The sequence below is a fragment of the Otolemur garnettii genome, unplaced genomic scaffold (genome assembly GCF_000181295.1).
Source record: "Otolemur garnettii isolate 467f Iridium unplaced genomic scaffold, OtoGar3 scaffold00147, whole genome shotgun sequence".
Taxonomy (NCBI): domain Eukaryota; kingdom Metazoa; phylum Chordata; class Mammalia; order Primates; family Galagidae; genus Otolemur; species Otolemur garnettii.
Window position 1 is genome coordinate 4,772,185 of NW_003852542.1, and position 10,667 is coordinate 4,782,851.

Here is a 10,667-nt window from a genome sequence, read left to right on the forward strand (position 1 = left end):
TTATGTCACAGTTTTTGTTGGGCTTGTGTTTTTTAATTAAACTGTTTTTCTAACTATGTTAATTTCACTGATTTATCTCTTATTATTGTTTTAAGTTATTTATAATTTTGATATACATAGAGTATGGGACAGGAAACACAGTTCAAGAGTAGAATGTCAAAGTAAACTTTAATTGGGCCACATATATAAATTACAGGAGTGGCAATTAACACTTAAGAAGTCTCATGTTTAGATGGACTGGATTTTTGACCATATCAATGTGACAGAAGAAAGGAGATTTTCTGCATCTTGTCTTAGAGATTTTTTTTTTTTGACAAGGTTTAGATGTTCTATATTTCTTAATTCCCAAAAAGTATTTATCTCCCTGAGAGGAAAGCCCCATTCAGGTGAGCCTTGTCTGTTCAGTGACCTTGCAGTGGAGTTGCACTGGGGGAGGGGTGAAGTTCTAGTATGATAGTCTCTTCCTAAGGGCCAGGCTTTTAGGCAAGGAATTTTGTACTAGATTTTAGATTTTTCTAATTTATTTCTTTCCTGTGTCTGTTCACTTTGTCTATCATTTGTTAGTTTTAAATTTAATTTTAATTTATTTATAATAAACAATTGAATATTGGTTTTAAGTGTATTAAATTATTATTTTCAGTAATGTAAGGACATCAAGATATGACTCTTCCATTAAGTACCCATATTCTCACCCTCAATAAAAGAATACTGATATTACCTGAATCTACTCTTAAATCTTTTTTTCTTTAAAATAGGATTTAGTTATATCTCACAAGTTGGTCTTAAGCTCCTGGCCTCAAGTGATCCTCCCTCCTTAGCCTCCTAATTTTCTGGAATTACAAGTGTGAGCCGTCATGCCAGAATGATTTCATCATCTTTAACTTGCTAAAATCGGTAACTTCAGCTTTACATTACCATAAATATGGTGGATGGAGAAAAAAGGAATCAACATTTACTGGATATTGATTATATGGAAGAAAATACATGTACTGCATATTTTAGTTACCAAAATATTATTTATGGAAAAATATGTTCTCCAATATTATAGTTCCAGAAATTAAGACACTGATATTTGACATGTGATATTCCATGTCCTATGGCTGTTACAGGGCTGGATCAAGATTTAAATTAACATAGTTTAATTCCAAAAAAGAAAAAGAAAAGAAAGAAAGAAACTTATCAAATAGATAACTATTATGTTTTTCCTTCTTTTACTACTGCAAAAACTCTATGAAGAAAAGTATGGAAAGTATAAGTGTACCACTTGATGAATTTTGGTGAAGTGAACACACATATGAGTAGCACCTACATCAAGATACAGAATATGACTAGCCTTCAAAAAATCCTCATCTCACCTTCCAGACACCAGCTACTCAAGGCAAACATCTATCCTGACTATGAACACGATATGACACAGTATGTTTTTGTCTGTAAATGGTATTATAATTTTGTATGTGGCTTTCTTCTTTCAGTGTTATCTTTGTGTGTTTCACAGTGTCCCGCGGATATTTTAAGTGGTCCCGGAAACCATTACATCACCAAGGTAAAAGTCTCACACAAGGAAAACTCTTCCTCCCAACTGCAGTTTCCCTCCCTTCAGTCCCCAGTTGTCACAGATCACAAATGCCAGCTAGGTCGTATCGCGATTTCACTCTCATTGGGGGGTTCTTTCTCGAAGCCTCAGTTCTAGGCATTCCACAGTAAGGGGATACGTATTAAGCTTGAAATTGTTAGCCAACAGGCTTGGTGAATTTACCAGCCATTCTAAGTCTCCATTTCCATAGATGCAAATGGCCGTGGCAGCCTCCAGGTTGGTCTTCCACGTCAATCCGTTTTACAGCTATGAGGTCACCGGTTCAGGATGTGCTTGGCACAGAGCCAGGGACACCTGGAATTCAGTTGAGTGTCACCCAGACATGTTCATCAGGACTGAAAGTGTCCTTGAGCCACTGAAGCAAATCAATCTCCAGAGGGTCATGGAGGACAAAGTTGGCAAACTCTCCAGACAGGGCAACGTAGGCCGAGCCAAAGTAAACGGTGACATTATGGGGGTGGGCGACGGCAGCTTGGACAACGCGGGAAAGCTCTTTGCCCGGGTGCTCTAGATGGACATACTTGGCCCATTCGAGTGCATGAGCTGGGGGCAGCCCTCCCGGGGTAATGTTTTTCCCTTTAAATCCTTTCAGATACTGAACTATTTCCTTGTTGGTTTTCAGGGGGAAATCTTGCCCACAGGTGTTGACCTACTTCCCTGGGACCTCCGAGGCTGACAGATCTTAAATGGAGTTCAGATCCACTTGCAGTCTGGAGATCCCACCGTAGACCACTGGCTCCATCTTGGAAGCCAGAAAAGCGTTTGGGAAGCGGCTCAGGAGTTGTTCCACCGGATCTTTAAACGCGACGGTTGCCTTTTCATCTACAGGAACACAGTAGATATTCTGAGGCACGTAAACAGCCCTGAAGAGCCTCGCGAAGGTGTCAAAATAGTGATGGACGGCATTATATACCCCAAAGGAAATCGAGCTGCTTCTTTAGATGAAGGGGCTGAGACATGGTGGCTTCGGGTCAAGTATTCCCTGCAAGAAGGCTTCTCTTGCATCATTAGTTTGTTTCTCCACAAGAAAGGTGTTTTCCTGTTGATGAAGGACGTGCAACGTGAGTCTGCATCAGAGAGTCTGAGACAGTCAGTCTCCGCTGGAAGCTTTGATCGCCCCCAAAACTGAACTCGTGGAAGGCGATGAAGATGACGGCACTGGAGACAGAACTGACGAAGAGGTGCCGCATGGAGAAGGCCTGCCTCTGGGAAGGGCAGGACCTCAGAGTTGTCCAAATCGGCAGGTCTGTTTCCATACTTGTTTCTCTGAGTTCTTATTTTAGTTCCCTCTCCAATCATTCCCGCACTGCAGGACACGCTGTGAATTTATTCAATTTCCTCCCAAGAGTCCAGCGGCTGGCTCTCTCCCCCTGCTCATATTGGAGACCCATCTCCTGTTTCTGGGGTTTTGTAGACACCATCATCTTCATCTGGAGCACAATACATCGTCTATCCCTTAGGAAAAAAAAAATCATCATCTTTTTCCTTTGAGCCATTCATATCTTAATTAATTAAAACAATTTTACTTATAAAATAATAAATTGGTCCCAATTCCTTATGTATTTTCTAATGATCTATACAAACTTTCAGGACAAACTACATCTCATTCATCTTCAAACACTCAACAGTAAATAAATTTGTGTTGGATAAACACATGAATAAATTGATAGATACAAGAAGAGCAGATCATTTCCAGGTACATGGAAAACTTTGCAGGTAAAACCCGACTCTGCTTTCAAAATCACATGGTAATCAGAATATACTCCTATTGCTTAGGCGCTGTTTTCAAGGAACAGCTTTTAATGTATCTATTGCTCACATCAGTAACAGAATCTATCTGTATAGAGATAGCTGGAATGTTCCAGCCATTAACCGTTTTTGTTCTCTTAAGTAGACTAAATATTCTCTCCAAAATCTTATTTACAAATGGGGCTGTTCATCATATTTTCTTACACTAGCTGGTGCAGCAGACGTTAATTGCTCAATACATTGAATCCTCACAAATCTGTGCATCTCCAATTGAGTTAATGGCGGTGAGGGTCACACACTTCTGTAACAAATCAGATGAATTGTTACTATAGTGACACATTCAATGAATGTAAAGCCAGTGAAATCAGCTAAGCTAAAAGACTACAAACCCTGGAAAGGGTCTGTAGTAATCACGGCTTGGTCTGTCTGGGTCTTTTACATTCAAAAAAGAAACATGGCCAAATTTTTAACATTATTATTTCTTAGAGGGAAAAACATGCAATTTGAAAAGTCTACCTGTGAGGCAGAAATATCCTCAAACACCAGATAATACTAATTCTGCCAGCACAGTTTATTTCTCAGGAGGAAAACTGTTCGCTATGAAGCACAAAGCACAATCTGCTAAAAATCCCAAGGGGAAAAAAAAAAATACTGCCAAAACGATTGAATTCTTTTTTAAGTAACCAAACTACTCATAATAAAATGAAATAAAATAGTGTAGAAAATCAATTATTACATAATTTACCAAAACTCTCTTTAGAGTTTTTTAAAGGGGATAAACAAACAGGTATCCAACAGTCATTTGTAAAATGGTAAATTACTGGGTAAAGAGAGAGAGAGAGAGATGGAGGGGAAATGACCCAAACTAACTGCCCACATGCTTAAATTGTGCTGAGCAATTTGTAGCATGCCTGCTGGAGTGTTGCACAGACTGATTCTGAAGAGAGACGTGGAATCAACGTTCTCTTTCCTTTTTCTCCCATCTCTGCTTATTTCCACTGGTTTTCTTAGATTTCTTTAGCAACATTATGCACCATGATAGGTAGCATGTATAGGGTGAACAGATGTCCCACTTTTGGCGGGACAGTCCAGATTTTTAACAATTTGTCCAGTGTCCCACTGGGGTTTAAAAAAGTCCCGATTTTTGGAAAGAATGTATGAACGGGCAGGAGAACAGTAAGGGAATATATGGTTTTTAGCTGCCATGTGGCTATTTCACCAAGATATGAGTTTTATATTATTTTTGTTAATTTTATAATGTTAAACTGTAATAATAACAAATTGTTGAGCAGTGATTATCGAGAACTGCTTATCAAAGTTTGCATTGTTGTCAGGCCCTGCCCCACCCCACCTCTGCCCTGCCCCCCGCATGGTGTCCCGCTTTACCAATGTTAAAATCTGGTCACCTTAAGTATGTACCTCCCTCAAAACCTCAATTCCAGCAACCAAGTCTGAATGAACAGCTTCTGAAAAAATCACCCAATATCTTGCTCTCTGTTCCACTCAGAGAAGATGCACTCTATAATTAATAACATAAAATTGTAGACTAAAGCTTAGAATGAAACACAGTCATTCCCTCAGAAAGTACACTTTAAGTCCAAATACGTTCACCCCCCAACACACACACACACACACACACACACACATTTATGTAAATGCAGTCTCCTCTTTTCATCCCTGAATGAGTTTCACATGTTTGATCTAATCAACAGTCTTTACAATCTTGAGTGCTGTACTGCTGTTCCCTGCTCTAAGTCCTATTACAAACTAGGATTACATTTTCTTAATTTTTTTCACATGTACTTAATAACTGTCACTTGCTTTCTTTATGGAATTCCTATATATCTTTTTTACCTTTGCATGTCCGATCTCTTCAACAGCATTATAAACTATCTATACATGCAAACACAGAAGACGGTGAATCATCTCCATTCTGTTACTGTTCTTTGTGGAGACCCTAAGTATTCCAGCACCAATTAATACTGACTGCCTTCTCAAGGGTGTCCAACCTGAGCCTGCAAGGGCCCCATGCTGATTTTGTGAGGACTTTTTTTGCTTCTCTGTGGTGTCAGATATCAGGACAAGTATGCATGGATCTTTTCTTGCTAATCATCTTTTCTTAGTGTTTGTGTATTTAATGTGGGACCCAGAACAACTTTTTTTCCAATGTGTGCAGAGGAAAAAAGAAGGTTGGACACACCCCCACCTCCCCCCACCCCCCGCCTCCAGCTAGGTCTTTCTAGCACTATGGATCTGAAAATCCAGCTTACTTCACTTCTGCCCTTGGTTCCCTGTTTTGTAGATCACATAAGTTCTTTGTCCTTTATGTTATTTCCTTGTTTTTGGAGAACTATATCCTAGCTTCCTAGGTTCCTGAGAATAAAAGTTCAAGGTTTTTTTTTTGTGTGTGTGTGTTTGTTTTTATTTAGTATTTACATGTTTATAAACAGCTTTTCCTTCATGTTTTATTGTTTATCTGGATATAAATTTCAAGATCCAAAATAACTTTCTACTGAATGCTGAAGGCATTGCACCTATTGTAAGGTATTGATAGCTAAAAATCTGTTTGGTTTTTTTTATGTTCAGTCCACGGAACTGCTTATATTTAGTAGTTTCACAGTAAGCCTTGTTTTAAGTTTTCAATTGTTAAAAGTTATTGTTGTCATCTACTTGTGTCTCTTTGTATAATCTGATAGAGTTTTTTGTGAATAAAACTAAAAAATGCTTTATCGTGGTGGCTGGTGGCATGGTCAGTGAATGTTGGTTTTTTTATTGACTTTGGGTCACTGAGGGTAAATGGCAGGGCAGTTGAGAGCACAGTAGAAAAACAGTTGTGATAGACACACTGGTAGATGTGTTGCCTCTGTTCAGCACCAGGTGAGATAAACAGTCACTGCATTGCTCTTGCCCAGATACCATTCATAGACTAATTTGTTTACAAAAAAAGGAAAGAGAAACGAAGCTTAGTGTATGTCTTCTGGTAGTTGCTTTTTTTTTTTTTTTTTAATTTTTTAAAGGCTGGTCTCCTTCCTGACTACCTAATAACATTTAGAAGACAGGGACCAGGGAAATAGTGTAATGCAATGAAGCCCATTTCACAGAGGCCTGACCCCATGAAATGAGTACCATTAGAACACTCTATTGCTTTAATTATCTGTGCTTAGCAGTCACAGGGCATTAGAGATACCCTGAATACCAGTCAGACTCCAGAGGAGATAACAAGAAAAAAATCAAACCAAAACACAAAAACAAAGCAACACTCAGAAAACAGCCTATCCCTGAAGCCTCTGAGTCATAAATCACAGGTGTGTAATTCTCCCATCTGCTCCACGCCTGACACCACCGGCATAGTGTGTCCTTCTGCTGAGATCCCCTTGTTTATGGCGTTCATCAGTGAACTACGTTGTTGTACAGATGTTAAAATGAAGCCTGTCCCTGTTTTTCTCTTATAAATGTTAGGTAGGCTCCTGTCAGGAGAAGCAAAAAGGCCAGGGACACGCATCCCGAACCACTTCCCTTGTTTGTGACAAGATGGCATCCAAAGGCACAATACAGCTCCATATTTTTTTCGTTACCATTTTATTTTTAAAAGCTAGATCCCATTTTTTTTTTTTTTTTTTTTTTTGCAGTTTTGGCCAGGGCCAGGCTTGAACCTGCCACCCCTGGTATATGGGGCTGGCGTCCCACTCCTTAAGCCACAGGTGTCACCCGATCACATTTTTTTTTTTCTTAAAATCCATTTTTCTCCTGGATTCTCTTTGATTCTCTTCTTCTTCCTGAAAGTTTCTATTTAAAAGCTTCTTTCACCTTCATTGTGTATCTATAAATGGATTCATCCTTCCCTAAGTTAAGCTTTTAATGAATGATCCTGTTATTTTTAGAAAGACTAAACTATCACAATATCTCCAACTGTGAGTGATAACGGATGCTCATTTTTCAAATGAGTCCCCTCTGTGTCGGGGACCCAAGAATATTCCTACGGAAATAACACCCTCTGCATGATGACCTGTGGAGTTAGGCATGTGGTCATACCAATGCCAAAAGTCCATATCAGATACAATCATAAGACATCCCTTGTTCCATTGTTACAGTGTTATATTATCTCACCTTTCCCTGAAGATTCTTTTTCATGTGGATTGATAACTTACTAACAAAGTGTTTTTTAACAGTCACACTGGATGATGGTTCATTTGATTAAGATAAAAATCAGGAAAAATGCCACTGGTACCAGAAAGCCAAGAGTTTGTACTATGAGATATGCCAGCTATGATGTAAACAAAGAAGCGGGGCTCAGAGCCATCCCCAAGGTAGGCTCCAGGCAACCTGCTACAAAGACTTTCAAAAATCAGCTGAGTCAGGAGAAGCCTGTTACAATGTGAATGTGGTAACCAGCAAAGGTCATGTATTGATTGTGTTTAAATTCCAACGTGCCCTTGAACGTATTGCTCTCTTAGACTATGAATTACTTATCCTGTGTGATTGATGCACACATCTTTTTGTTTTCGATGATCTGCATGCAGGAGCCCCTATCTTCCCTCAATCCCATCCCACCCAAGAAGGGCTTGTTTGTTTATGTTCTTGTTCAAAATCTGTATCTGTGCTTCATTGTACAATGCTCTGCGGTTTGTTCAGAGATCTGTCTCCACACGAGATTGTGACTCTTAGGTGCTTTATATCCTTTCAGTGTTTCGCTGAAAAGGTGAATAGGGAAATAACGAATAAATAAATGAGTAGAGCTATTATTGCATGCAAAGTTCTGAGTTCAAGTAAGTTTATAAAATTCACTAGTTTTTGAACATGACCCTGAAAAAAATGAGAGTTGGAACAGGAAAGATTTGAAAGGAGAGGGGGATCTCATGATATTTGATAATAAATTTTTAGCTGTATTTTTACAGTTTGGCAGCACTCTGTTCCTTTAAATCATTTATATCAAATCCTATATATGAAATAGAAGAAAGAAGAATGAGGATGGGGATCCCCAGCTATTTGAGCCTTTTGCCTTTACCTGAGGAGCTAAGTGTATCTCTATGTAACTCTAGCATGAGCAATTCAGTTTGTGAACCCCAGAGATAACATGCACTCAAGACTATAAACTCATAGGATATCCAACCAGAAGGGCCAGTCACCTTTAATGACTCTCCACTTTTTCCCCACACACACATAAAATGAGAATGCCGAGGATTCTAAGCTCCACTGCAAGTTCATATATGCTCTAAGTTTAACAATCTACCCTTAAAGTCAGCAGAAATGTAAAGAGCCTGAGGCTGTCTGTTAAGCTCAGCATTAAGTCAAGCTGTTAGCAAGTTAACTAATATCCCTGGCCTGGTTCTAACATTCTGGTGTTCATACTATTCCAATTTTCTAGGAAGAGGTAATCATCCTGCTGTTTATTCAGAGTTCAATACAGACCTTCTTCTAGGGCTGTGTTTCTGCATAGACCTCGACAAGATCACTTTGGAATGTGGACTCCTACTTGGTAGACTCAGGTAGGGCTGTGGTAGCCATGCTGATAACTCATTTACTTGGTGGACTTGCTGCTCCAAGGGGAGGGGATTCCAGGCTGTTGTCCTACTCCTGGGTACTGCTGAAGGGTGATAGAATATGTCACCTCAATATATGTCCACTTTAATATAAAGATATGTTGAGCTAAAGGATTTTGAAAAACAGTAGCTATAAAAAGGATATTCTAATCTCTTGTTTCTTCCTGAAAAGAGCAGATAAATCATCCCTTGTAAAAGATGCTATCTCCATCTAGGGAGAAAAGAAATTTCTCCAACAGGCCGTCACAAAATAGATAATTCTGTACAAACAGACTTTGTTAAAACAAACCCGCATCTTCCTTTAATATAGAAACATAATTTAGTTGTTAGACTTTTTCACAATTGCCTCTCTGTGTTCATTCAACCTAATATAAAACCACTCAGGTTTTGCCAGTTCTTTAGATATTCATTTTCTCATGAGAGTTCCTAAGTCATGTAAAACTTATATTAAATTTGTATGTGTGTCTTTTGTTACTCTGTTATATATCAGTTTTCTTCTCAGGTGCACGTAGGGATACCTTTGATTTGGTCCTTTCTATAAAACCAAAGTTCAGGTTGTGTGTGAAGGTAGAAATACCAAAGGCATGGGAAATTCAGAAGTATAATAAACTAATGTCTCCCACACTAGTTTGGTTACAGCTGGCTCCATCCTCCCTTTGACTGGGAGGTAGGAACTATGCCTTCTCTTCCAATCCTTCTATGAGGTGATCTGTGATCTTGATAAAATTATTTTCCCTGAGTATCAGGTTCCATGTCTGTAAATGTGGTCTGCTGGACTAAGTGATTTCTAATATGTTGATGTTGGTCATTAACATATCCAATATTTTAGGGTTTCATCTTGCACCACAGAAAACGAGGGCACTGTGTAGCATTTGCACTACAAATGCTTTTAAAATATTTCTCCTTGTAATTCCACATTGCACTTCTATACCCACTCACCTCTAGGACATTGATTTTCTAGTGACACAGAAGAGCACGTACTCCACCACTCCATCATCCCTCACCTCAGAACTCCTCCCGTGTGTGTCGAGCACTGAGTCTCTAAGGTCTTCATCATTCAACGTTTCCTCCTCAACAATTCTAATTCTCCATCAGAGCAGATAGTTCAGGATAGACATAATCCTTCTGGAGGTCATTGCCACAAGTAATGAATTAATACAACTCAAGGATTACACTATGCTACACACTTCCTCTAAAATGTGTGACCATATTTAATCTGCACGGTAATTTATGAGTTAGTCTATTATTTTCTGCCTTTTTCAGATAGAGTATCTGAGACACAGATTACAGGTGAAGGTTACATGGCTCACAAGAGGCTAAGCTGGGATCCTAAGTCAAGCTTCTTCTGCAGCTGTCCTTCTAAGCTCTGTGCTGAGCTGCCTTACCAATGGGCGGAGGATTCTTTGCAAATTATCTCTAATCTGGCTGGGTACACATACCAACCACTCCTTTCTCTGAGGCCTCTCTCAGGGCACCTCCCACTTTCCTTCCTGGAGCATTTTCCCCCATCAGTGGAAGCTCTACTTAATTTCTTCAAAACTCCATTTTCTGAGAAAGAAACTCACTGAAGCAAAACTTAAATTCTAAATGTCAAGGCTGTCAATTAGCAGTGTGGCCTTTACCGAGTCACTCTCCTTCTGTGAGTTTCAGTGTTGCTTTTCTACTTTCTCTAAGACTTGCTACAGTCCAGTGATGCTTTTATGATGGTCTGAACAAGGGAATTTGACTTTAGCATTTAAGAGGAAAGGTTGGAGTATTCACAGTTTGTGAAATTATTTGTTATA

The 10,667-nt window shown here is 39.1% G+C and overlaps 1 pseudogene; it reads right to left on the bottom strand.

The window, feature by feature from the left end:
* Positions 1-1,617: 1,617 nt before the first annotated feature.
* On the bottom strand, positions 1,618-2,850 carry LOC100942754 (annotated as a pseudogene).
* Between the last annotated feature and the right edge of the window lie 7,817 nt (positions 2,851-10,667).